The sequence below is a fragment of the Mirounga angustirostris genome, unplaced genomic scaffold, assembly GCF_029215605.1.
Source record: "Mirounga angustirostris isolate CCGP_5_RB_7025 unplaced genomic scaffold, mMirAng1.0.hap1 SCAF_13, whole genome shotgun sequence".
Classification (NCBI taxonomy): Eukaryota; Metazoa; Chordata; class Mammalia; order Carnivora; family Phocidae; genus Mirounga; species Mirounga angustirostris.
The window spans coordinates 60284894-60305819 of NW_026991721.1; the positions used below are offsets into that span (position 1 = coordinate 60284894).

The 20926-nt window shown below is 37.6% G+C and overlaps 1 protein-coding gene across 1 annotated transcript in view; it reads left to right on the plus strand.

Moving 5' to 3' along the window:
* Positions 1-20926, plus strand: part of SYT9 (synaptotagmin 9) — a 200654-nt gene that overhangs the window by 64225 nt on the left and 115503 nt on the right. The gene's annotated exons all lie outside the window — the stretch shown is intronic.

Below are 20926 nucleotides of genomic sequence, written 5' to 3' on the forward strand. Positions count from 1 at the left end.
GGATCCTGGCATCCTATTAACTGTAATCTGCAGCTGCGAAACCATTGCCAGACTCTCTGAGAGCATTAAGTCCTTGACCGTGTCCCCAGGTCAGCTCAGCTGCATTTCCCGTGATCAGATCTTCCTCTTTAATCCCAGAAGTGACAATGGTTGCGAAGAGTTGGCACCACATTTTTAAGCAAAGAATCAAAATGACAAGGAGTCCGGTTTGAAAAGATCTGCAGATATTGGCAGCGCTAATCTATGGAAGGTCACATCCAATTTAGAGCTCAGGAGAGGGCAGAAGTGCTATGTAGTGACACCACATGCCCATGTTTACATTTTAAATGAGATTGCAGTGGTGATATTATTACTCCATTTCTGTCCTTTTCCCCGTCCTGCAGATGTGTATTGGCACTCCTGAAAGACTCCTTATGAAGGAGGAAATGCCTCTTAGGTAACTCTGGTATTTTAAAGCCACTTGTTTCTTTCTTCCATCCAGATTCCTGCAGGCAGCTCTGCTCGCACGTCTCCTAGAATACGAGCCCTTCTGAGGCCAGCACAATTTTCATTCTCTGCCTTGGCATCCAAAGGCACCAAGCACCATAATCCTTCCTCAGCTCAAATGATGACCCAGCTTGAGTTTGGAGTCCAGCACGGGAAAGGCTCTCATTCTGTTCAGGAAGAGAACACACAAAATCTCTGCCCAATGACCAAATCCCCACACTAGTACTTTCTCGCTCCTGGCCACCTTTGTGAACTGGGGACTCACCCACACTTTGGCTCTTCCAAGAGGCACCTTCTCTGGTGCCAGGTGTGTCCTACTACTCCGATAAGCAAAGTGTAGCGTGGAGTTTGGCTGGTGAGGAAAGGAAAGAAAGAACTGGAGAAGGTGCAGGGAACAGCAGTTGATGAAACTAAGGTGATTTGGGAGATTGGAGAAGGAACAGATCTCTTCAATCTTGACAAGGTTGATATCTGTAAATCCAAAAATGGATGGTGGGGGAAGTAAAGACTATATCCCAAATCCCAGTTGCCAGAATCAGGAGGTAGCAAAGTGGACAGGCTGCTTACACTAAGATACGAAGGGCTCAAGGAGGAACTCTTTGATTGGAGCGTTTACCGAGTCCCCCGGGGAGTGAGTGGAGGTACTAAGGGCCAACAGGGATGCTCCATGGCAGGGGTTGGTCGCACAATCTGGGGTGATATCTATTTATATTTTTTAACAAATGGATTCCACAGAGTAGCTGGAATGATTATCAGAAAGCTCCACAGAGATCCTGCTCTGAGTGGACTTCTAGAGACTTCATGGGCTGAGCAACACTGAGTACCCAGTAGCTGATAAAAATCTGGATAAGGCTGGTCCCTGGTGGAAACATCTAGAACAGTTTCTCCTGGGATGAGAGTATAGAATGGCAGCCTGCAGAGACCTCCTGGCCCTGAGATCACTGCCATTTTAGCACTCCCCAGGGAGTAAGAGTGCCCGTGTCTATTGTTGGAGAATCCTGGATTTCCACTGATTTGAGGAGACTGTAAAATTATTTATGAAGGAGGAAAACTGATACGGCTAGAGGCTTCAAAACGCTCAGCTCTTTCCTCAGGCCAATAACAAATATTCTGAGCATTGATCTAGGCCTTTGGATGACCAGCAAGAGAGGGCAGGTTTTGAGAATGGAATTCTAGATTATTTCATAATCTGCCATATAGTTGTTTTTTATTGAAGTATAGTTGACATACAATATTACATTAGTTTCAGGTGTACTGCCATGTAGTTTTTAAAATTCCATTTTAAAAATTATTATTTGAGGCTGTTTTGATTGTGACTTTGTGTAGAGACTGAGCGTGAAGGTCTGAGGCTTGCCAAGTTTCTGGTTTTGTAATATAGCATGTAGGGGGCTCCTGGGTGGCATAGTGGGTTAAGCATCTGACTTGGTTTCGGCTCAGGTCGTGGTCTCAGGAATGTGAAATCGAGCCCTGCTTCAGGCTCCGTGCTCAGTGCAGAGTCTGCTTTGGATACTCTCTCCCTCTCTCTCTGCCCCACCCACTCGTGCTCTCTTTCTCTCTAAAGTAAATAAATAAATCTTTATAATATAGCATGTATATAATGTACACATATAGATTCATGAGGGAATAATTAAATGAACAGGCATGAACCCACTGTTCATCTGAAGAATAGAACAGAACCAGTACTTTTGCTGACCCTTGGGTTGTCTTCCCTCCTCCCATTCCCTCTCAGTCCACTCCTGCCAAGTGGAAAAACACTATCCTGAATTTTATTTATATTGTGATATATTTGTAAGACAATACATTGTTTGGTTTTGTCTGCTTCTGCTTTTCACAGCTCTTCTTTGGCTTCTTTTTTTCAGCCCACTTTATGACATTTAACAAAAGAGATCAGTAGATCTCTTCATCTATTATTCTGTTGCATTATAGATGACGAATTAGCTTTTTTATATTGATGATATTTAGGTGGTTATTTGTTTTTAACAATTCTGACTAATACTCTAGAGAACATGTTTGTGCACATCTCCTAGTTCACATATGCAATAATTCCTCTAGGGTATATCCCTGATACAGGTAAGATGCACACATGTTCAACTTTTCTAGGCCTCCCGGACTTCCTTTCCACGGCAACTGTCCAGATTGATCCTCCCACTGGTGAGGTACGACAGTTCCTCGTGCTCCACATTTTCACCAACTCTTACGGTTGCCAGTGTTTACTATGTGTGCATGTACATGCCTGTGACATGGTAAGTAATTTGTATTTCCTTGGTTGTCAAGGTTGACCATCTTTGGATATGCTTATTGGTCATCCACATTTCCTTTCTTGCATTATGCTTGTTCAGCACTTTTTCCTCTTTTCTTTTCCTTATTGATTCACATATGTTCTTTGTATAGGCTGGATGCAAATCCTTTGTTGGCGATGTGTATTAACAAACATCATCTCTCAATTTATGACTGTCTTTTTCCTCACTTGCTGACACCTTTTGATCAGTAGAGGTTCTTATGTTTAATGTAGTAAAACATAACAATGTTTTCCTTCACAACTTCGTGCTTTTGTGTCTTTTTTAAGAAATCCTTCCTTACCGTATGTCATAAAGATATTTCCCCTATATTTTCCTTTAGAAGTTTTAAAGTTTAGACTTTCCTTCTTTTTTTTTTATCTTTGCACAATTTTATTTTGAGTTTTTGGCCTTTACTTATTTTTTTTTTTTTTTAGAGTTATGTGAATCACCATACATTACACCATTAGTTTTTGATGTAGTGTACCATGATTCATTGTTTGCGTATAAGACCCAGTGCTCCATGCAGTACGTGCCCTCTTTAATACCCATCACTAGGCTAACCCATCCCCCCACCCCCCTCCCCTCTAGAACCCTCAGTATATTTCTCAGAGTCCATAGTCTCTCATGGTTTGTCTCCCCCTCTGATTCCCCCCCTTCATTTTCCCCTTCCTGCTGTCTTCTTCTTCTTTTTTTTTAACATGTAATGTATTATTTGTTTCAGAGGTACTGGTCTGTGATTCAGCAGTCTTACACAATTCACAGCACTCAACATAGCACATACCATCCCCAATGTCTATCACCCAGACACCGCATCCCTCCCACCCCTACTACTTCAGCAACCCTCAGTTTGTTTCCTGAGATTAAGAATTCCTCATATCAGTGAGATCATATGATACATGTCTTTCTCTGATTGACTTATTTCACTCAGCATAATACCCTCCAGTTCCATCCACATCATTGCAAATGGCAAGATTTCATTCCTTTTGATGGCTGCGTAATATTCCATTGTGTGTGTGTGTGTGTGTGTGTGTGTGTGTGTGTATACCATACCTTCTTTATCCATTCATCTGTTGATGGACATCTTGGCTCTTTCCATAGTTTGGCTATTGTGGACATTGCTGCTATAAACATCGGGGTGCACATACCCCTTCGGATCCCTACATTTGTATCTTTGGGGTAAATACCCAGTAGTGCAATTGCTGGATTGTGTGGTAGCTCTATTTTCAACTTTTTGAGGAGCCTCCATACTGTTTTCCAGAGTGGCTGCACCAGCTTGCATTCCCACCAACGGTGTAGGAGGGTTCCCCTTTCTCCGCATCCCCGCCAACATCTGTTGTTTCCGGACTTATTAATTTTAGCCATTCTGACTGCTGTGAGGTGGTATCTCATTGAGGTTTTTTTTAAAGATTTTATTTATTTATTTGAGAGAGAGAGAATGAGAGACAGAGCATGAGAAGGAAGAAGGTCAGAGGGAGAAGCAGACTCCCTGCTGAGCAGAGAGCCCGATGTGGGACTCGATCCCGGGACTCCAGGATCATGACCTGAGCCGAAGGCAGTCGCTTAACCAACTGAGCCACCCAGGCGCCCCTCGTTGAGGTTTTGATTTGGATTTCCCTGATGCTGAGCGATGTTGAGCACTTTTTCATGTGTCTGTTGGCATTTTGGATGTCTTCTTTGGAAAAATGTCTGTTCATGTCTTCACATTTCTTGATTGGATCATTTGTTCTTTGGGTGTTGAGTTTAAGAAGTTCTTTATAGATTTTGGATACTAACCCTTTATCTGATATGTCATTTGCAAATGTCTTCTCCCATTCTGTCAGTTGTCTTTTGGTTTTGTTGACTGTTTCTTTTGCCGTGCAAAAGCTTTTTATCTTGATGAAGTCCCAATAGTTCATTTTTGCCCTTGCTTCCCTTGCCTTTGGCGATGTTTCTAGGAAGAAGTTGCTTCGGCTGAGGTCGAAGAGGTTGCTGCCTGTGTTCTCCTTTAGGATTTTGATGGACTCCTGTCTCACACTGAGGTCTTTCAACCATTTGGAGTCTATTTTTGTGTGTGGTGTAAGGAAATGGTCCAGTTTCATTCTTCTGCATGTGGCTGTCCAGTTTTCCCAACACCATTTGTTGAAGAGACTGTCTTTTTCCCTTGGACATTCTTTCCTGCTTTGTCAAAGATGAGTTGACCATAGAGTTGAGGGTCCATTTCTGGGCTCTCTATTCTGTTCCATTGATCTATGGGTCTGTTTTTGTGCCAGTACCATACTGTCTTGATGATGACAGCTTTGTATTAGAGCTTGAAGTCTGGAATTGTGATGCCACCAGCTTTGCTTTTCTTTTTCAACATTCCTCTGGCTATGCGGGGTCTTTTCTGGTTCCATACAAATTTTAGGATGATTTGTTCCATTTCTTTGAAAAAAGTGGATGGTATTTTGATGGGGATTGCTTTGAATGTGTAGATTGCTCTAGGTAGCATTGACATCTTCACAATATTTGTTCTTCCAATCCATGGAACGTTTTTCCATTTCTTTGTGTCTTCCTCAGTTTGTTTCATGAGTATTTTATAGTTTTCTGAGTATAGATTCTTTGCCTCTTTGGTTAGATTTATTCCTAAGTATCTTATGGTTTTGGGTGCAGTTGTAAATGGGATTGACTCCTTAATTTCTCTTTCTTCTGTCTTGTTGTTGGTGTATAGTTATGCCACTGATTTCTGTGCACTGATTTTATATCCTGCCACTTTACCGAATTCCTGTATGAGTTCTAGCAGTTTTGGGTGGAGTCTTCTGGGTTTTCCACAAAAAGTATCATATCATCTGCAAAGAGTGAGAGGTTGACTTCTTCTTTGCCAATTCGGATGCCTTTTATTTCTTTTTGTTGTCTGATTGCTGTGACTAGGACTTCTAATACTATGTTGAATAGCAGTGGTGATAGTGGACATCCCTGCCGCGTTCCTGACCTTAGGGGGAAAGTTCTCAGTTTTTCCCCATTGAGAATGATATTTGCTGTAGGTTTTTCATAGATGGCTTTTATGATATTGAGGTATGTACCCTCGATCCCTATACTCTGAATAGTTTTGATCAAGAAAGGATGCTGTACTTTGTCCAATGCTTTTTCTGCACCTATTGAGAGGATCATATGGTTCTTGTTCTTTCTTTTATTAATGTATTGTATCACATTGATTGATTTGCAGATGTTGAACCAACCTTGCAGCCTAGGGATAAATCCCACTTGGTCATGGTAAATAATCCTTTTAATGTACTGTTGGATCCTACTGGCTAATATTTTGGTGATAATTTTTACATCCATGTTCATCAAGGATATTGGTCTGTAATTCTCCTTTTTGATGGAGTCTTTGTCTGGTTTGGGGATCAAGGTAATGGTGGCCTCATAAAATGAGTTTGGAAGTTTTCCTTCCATTTCTATTTTTTGGAACAGTTTCAGAAGAATAGGTATTAATTCTTCTTGAAATGTTTGGTAGAATTCCCCTGGGAAGCCATCTGGCCCTGGGCTTTTGTTTATTGGGAGATTTTTGATGACTGCTTCAATTCCCTTAGTGGTGGTTATAGGTCTGTTCAGGTTTTCTATTTCTTCCTGGTTCAGTTTTGGTAGTTGATACATCTCTAGGAATGCATCCATTTCTTCAGATTATCTAATTTGCTGGCATAGAGTTGCTCATAATATGTTCTTATAATTGTTCATATTTCTTTGGTGTTGGTTGTGATCTCTCCTCTTTCATTCATGATTTTATTTATTTGGTTCATTTCTCTTTTCTTTTAGATAAGTCTGGCCAGGGGTTTATCCATCTTGTTAATTCTTTCAAAGAACCAGCTCCTAGTTTCGTTGATCTGTTCTATGTTGTTTGGTTTCTATTTCATTGATTTCTGCTCTGATCTTTATTATTTCCCTTCTCCTGCTGGGTTTAGCCTTTATCTGCTGTTGTTTCTCCAGCTCCTTTAGGTGTAGGGTTAGGTTGTGTATTTGAGACCTTTCTTGTTTCTTGAGAAAGGCTTGCATTGCTATATACTTTCCTCTTTGGACTGCCTTTGCTGCATCCCAAAGATTTTGAACAGTTGTGTTCTCATTTTCATACGTTTCCATGAATTTTTTAAATTCTTCTTTAATTTCCTGGTTGACCCATTCATTTTTTAGTAGGATACTCTTTAGCCTCCATGTATTTGTGTTCTTTCTGACTTTCTTCTTGTGATTGAGTTCTAGTTTCAAAGCATTGTGGTCTGAAAATAGGCAGGGAATGATCCCAATCTTTTTGTACTGGTTGAGACCTGATTTGTGACCTAGGATGTGATCTATTCTGGAGAATGTTCCATGGGCACTCGAGAAGAATGTGTATTCTGTTGCTTTGGAATGGAATGTTCTGAATATATCTGTGAAGTCCGTTTGGTCCAGTGTGTCATTTAAAGTCTTTATTTCCTTGTTGATCTTTTGCTTAGATGGTCTGTCCATTTCAGTGAGGGTGGTGTTAAAGTCCCCCACTATTATTGTATTGTTGTCAATGTGTTTCTTTGCTTTTGTTATTAATTGGCTTATATGGCTGCTCCCATGTTAGGGGCATAGATATTTACAATTGTTAGATCTTCTTGTTGGATAGACCCTTTAAGTATGATACAGTGTCCTTCCTCATCTCTTATTACAGTCTTTGGTTTAAAATCTAATTTGTCTCATATAAGGATTGCCACCCCAGCTTTCTTTTGGTGTCCATTAGCATGGTAAATGGTTTTCCACCCCCTCACTTTCAATTTGTGGTGTCTTTGGGTCTAGAATGAGTCTCTTGCAGACAGCATATCAATGGGTCTTGTTTTTTTATCCAATCTGATAGCCTGTGTCTTTTGATTGGGGCATTTAGCCGATTTACATTCACGGTAACTATTGAAAGATAAGAATTTAGTGCCATTGTATTGCCTGTAAGGTAATATTTTGTTGATATATTTATATTTGTTTTTATATATACTTTATATTTATATAAATATATATTTAATATATATATTTTATATGTTGTTTTATAATATATTTTATATTTATATTTGTTAATATATTTTGGTAATATACTGGTACTGTATATTGTCTGTGTTCCTTTCTGGTCTATGTTGCTTTTAGGGTCTCTCTTTGCTTAGAGGACCCCTTTCAATATTTCTTGTAGGGCTGGTTTTGTGTTTGCAAATTCCTTTAGTTTTTGTTTGTCCTGGAAGCTTTTTATCTCTCCTTCTATTTTCTTTTTCTTTTTTTTTTTTTTAATTTTATTCTTATGTTAATCCCCATACATTACATCATTAGTTTTAGATGAAGTGTTCCATGATTCATTGTTTGTGCACAACACCCAGTGCTCCATGCAGAATGTGCCCTCCTCAATACCTACCACCAGGCTAACCCATCCTCCCACCCCCCTCCCCTCTAGAACCCTCAGTTTGTTTTTCAGAGTCTGTCGTCCCTCATGGTTCATCTACCCCTCCGATTTCCCCCGCTTCATTCTTCCCCTCCCGCTACCTTCTTCTTCTTCTTCTTTTTTTTTTTCTTAACATATATTGCATTATTTGTTTCAGAGGTACAGATCTGAGATTCAACAGTCTTGCACAATTCACAGCGCTTACCAGAGCACACACCCTCCCCAGTGTCCATCACCCAGTCACCCCATCCCTCCCACCCTACCCCCCACTCCAACAACACTCAGTTTGTTTCCTGCGATTAAGAATTCCTCATATCAGTGAGATCATATGATACATGTCTTTCCCTGTTTGACTTATTTCACTCAACATAATACCCTCCAGTTCCATCCATGTCGTTGCAAATGGCAAGATCTCATTCCTGTTGATGGCTGCATAATATTCCATTGTATATAACTCTCCTTCTATTTTCAATGACAGCCTAGCTGGATATAGTATTCTTGGCTGCATATTTTTCTCATTTAGTGCTCTGAATATATCATGCCAGTCCTTTCTGGCCTGCCAGGTCTCTGTGGATAGGTCTTCTGCCAATCAAATATTTCTACTGTTGTAGGTTACAGACCTCCTGTCCCGAGCTGCTTTCAGGATTTTCTCTTTGTCTCTGAGACTCGTACATTTTACTATTAGATGTCGGGGTGTTGACCTATTTTTATTGATTTTGAGGGGGGTTCTCTGTGCCTCCTGGATTTTGATGCCTGTTTCCTTCCCCAAATTAGGGAAGTTCTCTGCTATAATTTGCTCCAATATACTTTCTGCCCCTCTCTTTCTTTCTCCTTCTTCTGGGATCTCAATTATTCTAATATTATTTCGTCTTATTACCACATACCATACCTTATTACCACTTATCTCTTGAATTCTGTCCTCGTGATCCAGTAGTTGTTTATCTCTCTTTTTCTCAGCTTCTTTATTTTCCATCATTTGGTCTTCTATATCACTAATTCTCTCTTCTGCCTCATTTATCTTAGCAGTTAGAGCCTCCATTTTTTATTGCACTTCATTAATAGCCTTTTTGATTTCAACTTGCTTAGATTTTAGTTCTTTTATTTCTCCAGAAAGAGTTTCTCTAATATCTTCCATGCTTTTTTCAAGCCCAGCTAGTATCCTTAAAATCATCATTCCGAACTCTAGTTCCGACATCTTACTAATGTCCGTATTTATAGGTCCCTTGCAGTCGGTACTGCCTCTTGTTCTTTTTTTTGAGGTGATTTTTTCCCTCTTGTCATTTTGTCCAGAGGAGAATAGATGAATGAGAACGAAATGCTAACAGGGTAACAATGACCCCAGAAAAATATACACTAAACAAATCAGAAGAGACCTATAACCGGGGGGAAAGAAAGGGAAAGAAAGAAAAAAGGAAAAAAAAAAAAAAGAAAAGAAAAAGAAAAAGATAAAAAACAAACATACAAAAAAAAGAATATGATCAAATATGATCAGGCTGGTGCATAGATCAGTGTCACACACTAGACTTTAGGTGTTTTTTGGTCTGTTAGAAGAAAGTGCCTCCCAAAATTTTAAGGAAAGAAAAACTTACATATGTACAAAAATAAGGGTAAATATGATGAAGGGATGGAATATGACTGTAAAGATGAAAATTATAAAGGTTTTTATAAAAGGAATTGATAAGAAGTTGGTTGAAAAAAGAGAGAAGAGGATTTAAAAAATAAATAAATAAAAGGGAGAGAATGTGATCAGGCAGGAGACTATAACAAAGCCATACACTAGAGATTTGGGGTATATTTTGGTCTTTTAGAAGAAACTGTATCCCAAAATTTTAAAGAGAGAACAACTTATACATATATATATACCAAAAATAAGGTTATCTGCTATGAAGGGATAGAATATGTAAAAATGAAAAATAAAAAAGATTTTTTTTAAAAAGGGATTGATAAGATGTTGGTTGAAAAAGGGAAAAAGGCCCCCTCTCCCGCCATCTATGTTCCCGAATATCGCCTCGGATTCACTTCTCCGCACGTCCTACCTTCCAGAAAGTGGTCGCTTTTCTGTTCAGAGAGTTGCTGCTATTCTTTTCTTCGATCTCCTTTTGAGTTTGTAGGTGTTCAGAATGGTTTGATCCCTATCCAGCTGAATTCCTGGGACCAGACGAAGTTTAGGTCTCCTACTCCTCTGCCATCTTGCTCCTCCCCACTTTTGACTTTCCTAATTATTTTAATCTACACGGAATGAACTATTGTACAATGTAGTACAGGCACCCTGTATTAGCTCGGGCTGCCATAACACCATATCATACACTGGGTAGCTGAAACAACAGGAATTTATTTCTCACAGCTCCACAGGCTGAAAAGTCCATGATCAAGGTGTTGGCAGATTCAGTTCCTTGTGAGAGCTTCCTTCCTGCCTTGCAGACAGCTACCTTCTCAGTGTGTCCTCACATGGAAGAGAGAGAGAGAGCTCTGGTCTCTTTCTCTTCTTCTTTTTTTTTTTTTTAAGATTTTATTTTTAAACAATCTCCAGCATGGTGCTCGAACTTACAACCCTGAGATCAAGAGTTGCACACTCCACCAACTGAGCCAGCCAGGAGCTCCTTTCTCTTATAATGACACTAATCCCATCATGGAGTCCCCACCATCATGATTCCATCTAAACTTAATTGCCTTCCAAAGGACCCACCTCCAAATACCATCATGTTGGGGAATAGGGCTTCAATATATGAGTTTGGGAGGGGAGGGGAGAGGACACAGATTTTCAGTCCCTGATACATCCATGTTTTTCCATATGGATAACCAATTTTCTGCCATATTTTTTCAATAATCTGCAGTGCATGCTCTGTCCTATATAGTATATGAAGAGTCTGTTTCTGGAATCTTTTTCCTTTATTTTGTTCTACTTGACTGTACCTACCTATAGCACAATTTGCAAATTACTGTCATTCTGTGATAAGATTTAACATCTGAAAGAACAGTCATCCAGCCTGCTTTTTCTTCATTCAGTCTTGGCTGATACTTGACCTTTCACATAAATTTTATTTTATTTATTTATTTATTTTTTGGTAGTTTTAAATTTTATTATGTTATGTTAGTCACCATAGAATACATCATTAGTTTTTGATGTAGTGTTTCACATAAATTTTAGAATCAAATTATCAAATTACTAATTCTTTCTGCTATTTATTTGGACTTGTATGAAGTCTGTAGATTAATTTAGGGAAATTTTGCATGTTTTGTGATATTGAGTCTATTCACTAAAGACTAAAATTCTTTTATTCAAGGCTTATGATTTTCTTCATGAGGATCCTGCATGTCTCTTATTAGAATTATTGGTAGGTGCTATACTTTTCATTATTTCCGCTACAGCTAACCCTTGAATAACATGGGTTTGAACTATGCGGATCTACTTACACATGCATTTTTTTCCATAAATACAGTACAAGGCTGTAAATGTATTTTCTCTTCCTTATGATTTTCTTAATAACATCTTCTGTTCTCTAGCTTACTTTATTGTAAGAATACAGTACATAATACATATGTAAAATATGTGTTAATCGACTATATTATCAATAAGGCTTCTAGTTAACAGTAGGCTATTAATAGTTAAGTTTTGGGGGGCCAGCACCCCTAACCTTCACATTGTTCAAGGGTCAACTGTAGCATTTTTTCTAACTTATATTTCCTAAGTTTTGCTGCTGTATAGTAATGCAGTTTAAATTTTGCATATTTATCTTCAATTTGGCAATCTTGCAAAATTCTTACTAATTCTCATACTTTGATTGCAGAATCTTCTGAATTTTCTTTGTAGATAATCAGACATGTGAATTATGATAGTTTTGTTTGTTTTTTTTCTAATCTGTATGCCTTTATTTATTTTTTAATTTAGTTCATAGACTAGGATTTCCAGTATAATACCAAATAATAATTATGGTAGTAGTCATTCTTGACTCCTTTAACATTTTCATGGAGTATGATTTTGCTGTAGATATGTTGTGGATGTCTTTATCATATTAAGAATATATCCCTTTCAAAAAAAAAAAAAGAATGTATCCCTCCATTCCTAGTTGACTAAGACTTTTTATTATAAATATTTGTTTTGTCAAATGCTATGATGCTGGGAGGCTTTTCTCTGCTTTATTTTTTTTTAAAGATTTTATTTATTTACTTTAGAGACAGAGAGCTTGAGCGGGGAGGTGGGGGGGGGTGAAGAGCAGAGGGAAAGGGACAAACAGACTTTGCGGTGAGTGTAGAGCCCAGCGCAGGGCTCGATCCCACGACACTGAGGTCGTGATCTGAGCCAAAATCAAGAGTCGAATGCTCAACTGACTGAGCCACCCAGGTGCCCCAGGTTTTTCTCTGCTTTAATTTGCTATGATCCTATGATGTTTTTCTCTGCTTTAATTTGCTATTTTACTCAACACCTTGATCAGTTTTCTAATTTTGAAACAATCTTATATTCCTAGTATGATTCAAACTGGCTTTGATATATTACCTGTTTTATACATTGCTAATATGTTGTTTAAATTTTTTTTATCTGTGCTGGTGAGTGATTCATGTCATTTACTTTCTCATATGGTCCTTATCTGGGTTGGAATCAAGGTAATTCTTGATTTATAAAATTGGGAGATTATTCTGGATACTTTAATTTTGCTCCTCCTTGGTGCTCCTGGAGGCTTTGGTGGGTTTTGTTTATTTATTTATTTTTTTTGAACTGAAAAGAGCTCTTTTAGTCTCTGGCTTCTGTTTAGGTTTAGGAAGTGAGCAAGGGAGGAGAGTGAGGTTGACATATTTATTCCCCTAGGTACCCTCCTTAGGGTATCTGTGGGCTTCAACTGAAAGCCACAGTTCTGAATATGTCATTACTTTGCTATTGTTCTTTTTTTTTTTTTTTTAAGATTTTATTTATTTATTTGAGAGAAAGAGAGAGAGACAGAGAAACAGCATGAGAGGGGAGAGGGTCAGAGGGAGAAGCAGGCTCCCCGCTGAGTCGGGAGGCCGATGTGGGACTCGATCCTGGGACTCCAGGATCATGACCTGAGCCGAAGGCAGTCGCTTAACCAACTGAGCCACCCAGGCGACCACTTTGCTATTGTTCTTAGAATGTTTTTCTGGGTATAAAAAGTGGGGGCTTAAAACTCTCAGTTGTTTTGATTTTGGCATTACAAAGCCATCATTCCATAGCCCTCTGACCTCCAGTTGCTTTTGAGAAGTTGACATTTCGTAGAATATTTATTCCCTTGTGTTTAATTTTTCTTTTCTTTCTTCTTGCTTTCAATATCTTGCTTTCCTCTTTAGTGTTCTGTAGTTTAACTATAACATTACTAAGCGGTGATTTCTTTTTATTTATCCTGACTGAGATTTATTGGGATTCCTGAATATGAGATTGTTTCTTTTTATCATTTCTGGAAAATTCTCACCCATTTACTTTGCCTAATATCTTTCATAGTCTCTTTTTTTTTTTGTTTCAACATACTTTCAATTCCCTTTTTTATTTCTTTTATCTGTACATAGTCATTTTTATATTCTGTTGCTCCTAACTCCAATTTTGCAACTCTGATTTTTTTTGTTTGGTATTTCCATTGACTCTAACTCATCATGCTTTATTGCCCCTTGTATTTAGTGATTTGTGATTGTGAGCTAATCTGGCTTGGAACTTTGTCAGTGGAAAATTTCAAGCTCTGAGTTTAAAGTGCATTCCTTCAGAGATGATTTGTGAGTTAATCAACATGGAACCATTCTAAACTAAATTTTGAGCTTGAGGGCTTGGGGGCAGCAGAGAGGTAGGGTGAATGAATATAGGCTCCAAATGTGTAAGTGCAGGTTTGAATTAATGGTTAGAAACTGGCAGGGGAGGGCGCCTGGGTGGCTCAGTTGGTGAAGCGACTGCCTTCAGCTCAGGTCATGATCCTGGAGTCCCTGGATCGAGTCCCACATCGGGCTCCCTGCTCGGCAGGGAGTCTGCTTCTCCCTCTGACCCTCCCCCCTCTCATGTGTTCTCTCTCATTCTCTCTCTCTCTCAAATAAATAAATAAAATATTTAAAAAAAAAAAAAAAAGAAAGAAACTGGCAGGGGAGACTTTTTTTTCCCTTGCTTTACCTAGAGCAAGTCCAACATCTACTTATGCAAGGGAGAAGTTCTTTTTTGCTTTTTTGCTCTGTGAGGCATTAAAAACGATTTTGTAATCCAGTATTTTTACCTGGAGGAGTTTCTGTGAGCATCTCCCCTATTGCTGGAAATACCATGGGCTATATTATATTGCTCCAAGCTTGTTCAAAACAGTTTTTCCTTGTACTGAGTAGTAATCTGTGTAGCATATGTTTGCCTTGTGATTGAGTAGCCAGAAGAGCCTTAGAGTTTTTGTAATCTGAAATCCTCATTTGGCACATAATACTGAGGTGGAGGGCCCTTAGGAGATTCACCCAATGTCACATAGCTTAATAATGGCCAAACAGGAATTGGGACTAAGGTTTTCAACTGCCGATCCAGTCAGTTCATGAAAAGGTGTCTCAAAATTATCATATATGCTGGTTTACTTCTCTTTACCTAGCTAACTCCTACTGAGGTCTTAGATCCCAGCTTAAATGCCACTTTCTCAGAGAAGATGTATCTGAGACCTGGACTAGGAGGGTAGGTTTTTTCGGTATTTGTTTCCATGACCTTCTGTACTTTTGTCATTCCTCATCATACTTTCTTGTACATATTTGTTTAATTTCATTTCTTCCCCATTAGACTGTTTTGTAAGCGCACAGACCATATCTGGCATGTTCATACTATGTGCCCAGCCTCTAGAATGGTTGCCTGGAAGTGAAATAATTAATATGCACTTAGTGAATAAAAGGCAGCTCCTGAGAAGGGGCTAATTTGGTGAGGCTCTAGGGACTGACTTGGTTGGGGAGTGTTGTGCAGTGCTGATACCCATAAATTAATCTTTTCATTTTTAAAAAATTTTGTTCTTTAATTCTCCAAGGAGATTATGGGTTTTTTAAATGTTAGCAGTCAAGTAAAAACTAATCCTCACACCTTCCTGTGAAGGAACAAAATGACAATTATTGAATGTAAAAACAGTAGTTTAATTAAACCTCTCAACCAAAACCATATCCATCAATAATAGTATGATGCATCTCTGTGGGATATGTATCAGTCAACAAAAGAGAAGACAGCATCTGGGGGAAGGTCAGAGTTGGGAGAGCATGAATTTAGTGGTCTGGGTGAATGTTAGTTGTCATGCCTGAATCTTGACATTTTTGTATACCCCACTCATCACTGGCAAAGAGGCATTGAGCATTCAGGAATCTCTCTTTCAATGGCACTCTTAGAAACCGATTCAGAAACCTTTTCTGGAAACCTGTGATCATCTCAGCTAGACTCTAATTTGGGGGAGATGCTGGGGTTTTCACGTGGTAACAGTGGAAGTCATGAGGTTCCCTCCATGCCAATATGGACCCCAGTTCAGGAAAGGGAAGGGTGCAGTTTACAATAGCATAGCTTTCTTTTAATGTTAGGAATTTTAAAGCTTTACGTTTCCGTCAAAACTTGACTTTGTGAGTCATTGCAGGGTCCCATATTTTTCAGTAGCTGATGTAGGAATTTTCCTGTACTGTCTTCCAAGTCCCTGAGGCCATTTTTAGACCTGATAGAGGTGGATACCTGGAACCATGCAGGAGGAAATATAAGTATTCTGGGAAGTCAGTTGAATGCAAATGGGGCAGGCAGTCTCTGTTCCTGAAGTTTATTAATTTAATCCTGTTTCATTCCATTGCACCATCAGTCCTGAGTTACTGTCATATGATTGTATGGCTATGTCAGATTCAGGGGTAGATGTGTAACATCTGGCTGGTGGGGGTGGAGGGAGAAGAAGGGGACCTGCTTTGTAGCATTTGTCTATTTCTATGGTGTAAATACTCCTAGCAGGGCTGATTTCAAGCTACCAGTTTGACATCACTGAAGGTGAAATTGATAAAAGATGCTCACATTGGCTCTTGCAAGCTGGTGCCAGTTGATAAAAGCTGGCTCTGGTATACCACTGCATTTGGTGCTGAAAATACTATGTCTGTTAGACAACTGATCCTAAGGGAACAGCAATTTGAAAAACCCCATAGAAAGCCCGGGTTTCCAGCTGATGACACGGAAGCCAAGTTCTTTTCATAATGTGGATGTGGGTGGAGTCAGCCATCCCTGGGGTCTCATGAGCTGAATCTTCATGAAAATCCACTGAATCCCACCCTATCATTTTTCCCATTCATGATCCTTCAGACATGTCATCCCCTTGACGTTAAGATTATTCAGAAGTAGTGAGAAGTAGCAGAACTATAGAGCAGAACATCTGAAGGAAGCAGTTACTAAAGCTGCAGGTCTCTGACAGAGACTTGGATAGCTTTTATCCTTGCAGAGGACAAAGCATTCGCTTTTTTACATGAAATATATGACACATACAAGGGTATATATAATGTATATGTATGATTTAATATTAATAACAAAATTTGTATCAGTCCATCCAGAATTTAGCTCAAGAAAGAGAACATTGTCTATTTCTTTGAAGCTCTCTCTCTGCCCTTCTTCCATCCCCCAGACTTCCCCAGAGATAATTGATAAACTGAATTTTATTTTATGTTTATTTTTTTTTTTAGAGAGAGAGTGAACAGGCAGAGGGGAAGGGCAGAGGGAGAGGGAGAGAGGGGATCTTAGGCAGACTCCTTGCTGAGTGCAGAGCCCAATGTGGGGCTCGATCCCATGACCCTGAGATCACGACCTGAGCCAAAATCAAGAGTCAGACGCTTAACCGACTGAGCCACCTGGACGCCCCAATAAACTGAATTTTATATCTATACATTCCTTGTTTTTAAAATCGCTTTACCACATAAGAACAGGTTGTTCAGTTTTGCCTATTTTTGAAATTTTTGTGGAGAAATTATATTGTATGTATTCTTCTGCAAACTGCTATTTTCAGTATTTTGTTTTGAATCATTTATGTTTATGTAGATACTGTAGTCCTTTTTTGTTTTTTTTATTTTGGGCAGGGGTGTTTTAGCATCCCATTGTATGGTATACCATCCTTATCTAGTCTCTTGTCAATGGATATTTGAATTAATTTAAGTTTTTTCTATTTTAGGAAATGCTGCTGTATATGTGCTTTCTGTACATGTCTCCTGGTAAATATGTGCAAGAATTTCTCTTAGGGTCTATACCTAGGAATGTAGTTGCTAGATAAAGAACACTATATCTCAAAGAGGTTTGACCAGCAGCGGTGTGTGAGCCCTTCTTAGTCTGTGCTCTCTCCAACACATGGTATTGCTCCACTCTCTAATAAATTCACCACAGATTCTTTTGAGTTTTGTACACTGACAGTTATTCCATGCATGAATAAGGACAGTTTTGTTTTTTCTTTTCCTTTTGACTTTTCTCCCCATACCATCCCTTTTGCTTGCTTTATTGCATTTGCTAGGACTCCCAGTACAAAGGCCCATAGAGTAATCTTTGCCTTGTTCCTTATCTTAAAAGGAATGCTTTGAGGGGTATATGGGTGGCTCAGTCAGTTAAGCATCTGACTTGATTTCAGCTTAGGTCATGATCTCAGGGTCATGGAATCAAGCCCTGCTCGGGCTCCGTGCTCAGTGTGGAACCTGCTCAAGATCCTCTATCTCTCTCTTCCTCTCCCTCTGCCCTCCCCCCCAAAATAAATAAATAAAATAAATCTTTTTTTTTTTAAAGGAATGCTTTGAATTTTCATACTAAGTAGGACATTGGCTATAGGCTTTGAAAACCTGAATGGATATTGAGTTTTATCAGATGATTTTTATGAATTTATTTAGATGATCATATGTTTTGATCCTTTCATCTCTTAATGTGATAAAGTATATTGCTTTATTTTCTAGTTTTGGTAAAAACTTACATTTCTGTTATAAGTTCAATTTGTGCATGATGTATTGTTTTTCATATACATAGATATACCTAAGTATGTGTGTGTATTCAGTTATTTAGTTAATATTTTGTTAAAGATTTTTGCAACTAAATTAGTAAGTGAGATCAGCCTCTGATTTTATTTTTTTGTTTTCTCTTCAACTGATTTCATGATCAAATGGAGTTGATGGAGCACTCTCTCTTCCTATTCCCTTGAGGATTTTGTGTACAATTGAAATAAGCTTTTCTTTCAGTGTTTAGTAGAATTGGCCCATACAACCTTCTGGGTCTGGTGTTTACTTTGGAGAAAGTTGATTCCATTCCTTTGTTACCATACTATACAAATTGTATATTTCTTCATAAGTCACATTTGGGGATTTAGATTTTTCTGTGTTTTAAATGCATTGACTTGAAGTTTTTCATAATCTTATCTTTTTATTTTCTGCCTCATCTGTACTTAGGTCCTTTTTCTCATTTCTAATATTAACTGTTTGCTCCTGTTCTCTTTTTCTTTGATCAGTATCATTGGAGGTTTGTTAATTTTTATTAGTCTTTTCAAAGAACCAACGTTTAGTTTTATTGATTATATTTAATTTTTGTCTTCTGTTTCTTCTTTTGATGATTTTTTTTTATTCTTTAGGCTTATTCAATTATTTCTTATTTCTCTGCTTATAGCTTTAGGTCAGTAACTTTCAGCCCATTTTACTGAGGCATGATTGACATGTGAAAAACTGAACATATTTAATGTATGCAGCTCGATGGGTTTGGGGATAAGCATACATTCATGAAATCATTACCACCACCAAGGCCATTGACATATCTATCACCTCCTACAGTTTCCTCCCACCTTCTCTGTTCTTATTATTATGAGTAGTGGTAATAGTATTTTTGTGTAGCAAGAATATCAGCATAAGATCTGCCCTCTTGGCAGATGTTAAATATGCAGTACAGCATTGTTAGCTACAGGGGTGGTGCTGTGTACTAGAGCTCTAGAACTGATGTATCTTGCAGAACTGAAACTTTAAATACGCATTAAAGGCTATAAATTTCCTTCAAAGTACTGCTTTAACTGGATGTCCACAAATTTTGATATTTAGTATTGTCATTATTATCCAGATCTAAGTGTCTTCTATCAAGTATGGGTTTTGTTTTTTTTTTGATTTATATATTTTACTTCAAAGCATGTTTTTAAAATTTCACATTTAATAGTTTTTCTAAGTGTTATTGCTCTAACTTAATTAGAATGTGATCAGATAATACAGACTATATTTTGCATATTATTTGATATGTGTTGAGATTTGCTTTATGTTCTCTTTTACCTCAGTTTTTATAAATATACTATATGTACTTGAAAAGACTATGCATTACTCACATCCATATCTTGATTGATATTTTTTCTGTCTAACATCAGTTATTGATAAAACATGCTTAGAAATCTACTATAATAGTAGATTTTCAGTTTTTTTTTTGTAGTTCTATCACTCTTTGGTTCTTACATATGTATATCTTACATATATATATGTATTTGTATTTATAATATTGGCACTTGTTATATTTTTTCTGGCCATTTAAGCCTTTTATCATTATTTGGTGTCTCTTGTTACCTAAAGAAATGTTTTTTTGCCTTCAAGTGTATCTTTTCTGGTATTTATAGAACTATAAAATCTTCCTTTCAGTTAGTTTTGTCTTACATATTTTTTTCTGTTCTTTTACTTACAAATTTCCTATATCTTTATATTGTAAATATAAGTACTGTAAACAAGGTAAAGCTGGATTTTTAAAAAGATATATTCTGAAAATCATTGACTTGTAAAAAGTAATATTAGTCTATTTATGTCATTGTGAACATTAGTATTTTGGGGTTATTTCTACCCTTTTATATTATGCTTATTTTAGTCCTGATATTTTTTTCCTATTTTGTTTCATTTTGAATTAAGTTTTCTCCCTATTTCATTTTCTCCCTTCTACTAACTTATAAGCTGTACTCTCCATTTCTATTTGTTTGGTATTTCCTAAAAATTGTAATATGCACAGTTGATTTAATAAACTAGAAGTTAATCAAAACTATACTTCTATCTTGGAACCCTCAGCTCCAGTCACCCCCATTCTGGGTAATATGTTATTATTTTCCAATGTTGTACTTCTGTCTTGCCTTGCTTTTTTACCCCCTCAGTTAGACAGTATAAATTAATGTTTCATATAGTCAATCATTGTTTACATTTATCACATAAATTCATCACTTTTGTTTGCCATTTCTTCAGGCTTTTCCCTAAAGATTATTTTTCATATTTAGTCCATCCTCGAGATATTGTTTCAATAGAGGTCTGCCAGTGTTAACTCTCTCAGTTTTCATTTGTTTGAAAGTATCAGTCTTTTACATTTACATTTACATTTATAATTGAAAAAGACATGAGTAAACATGTCTTTTGTGGATAATTTTTTTCTCAGCAATGAATCTATTATCTCCTTGCCTCCAAATTCTTGGTTCTGAGAGATCAGCTGCAATCCAATTGTAACATACTTTTCTCTTCTCTGTTATAAGACTTCTCTTTGTCTGCAACTTGATGATAACATGAATGTTGTGGATTTTTTAAAAAATTAAATTATCTTGCTTAGGATTCACAGGGTATCCTGAGTCTGGGGATGAGTACCTCAACAATTCTGAAAATTCCCAGCCACAATCTCTTCAAATATTGTCTCTCCCTGACACCTCTGTCTTTTCCTCCTGGAAATAGATATTTTTAGATCTATTTACTCTGTCTTTTATGTTTGTTTCTTTGTTTACTCTTTTTTTGTATTGCTGATGCATCCTGGGTAATTTTTATTTTTATTTTTTTCTTTTATTATGTTACGTTAATCACCATACATTAC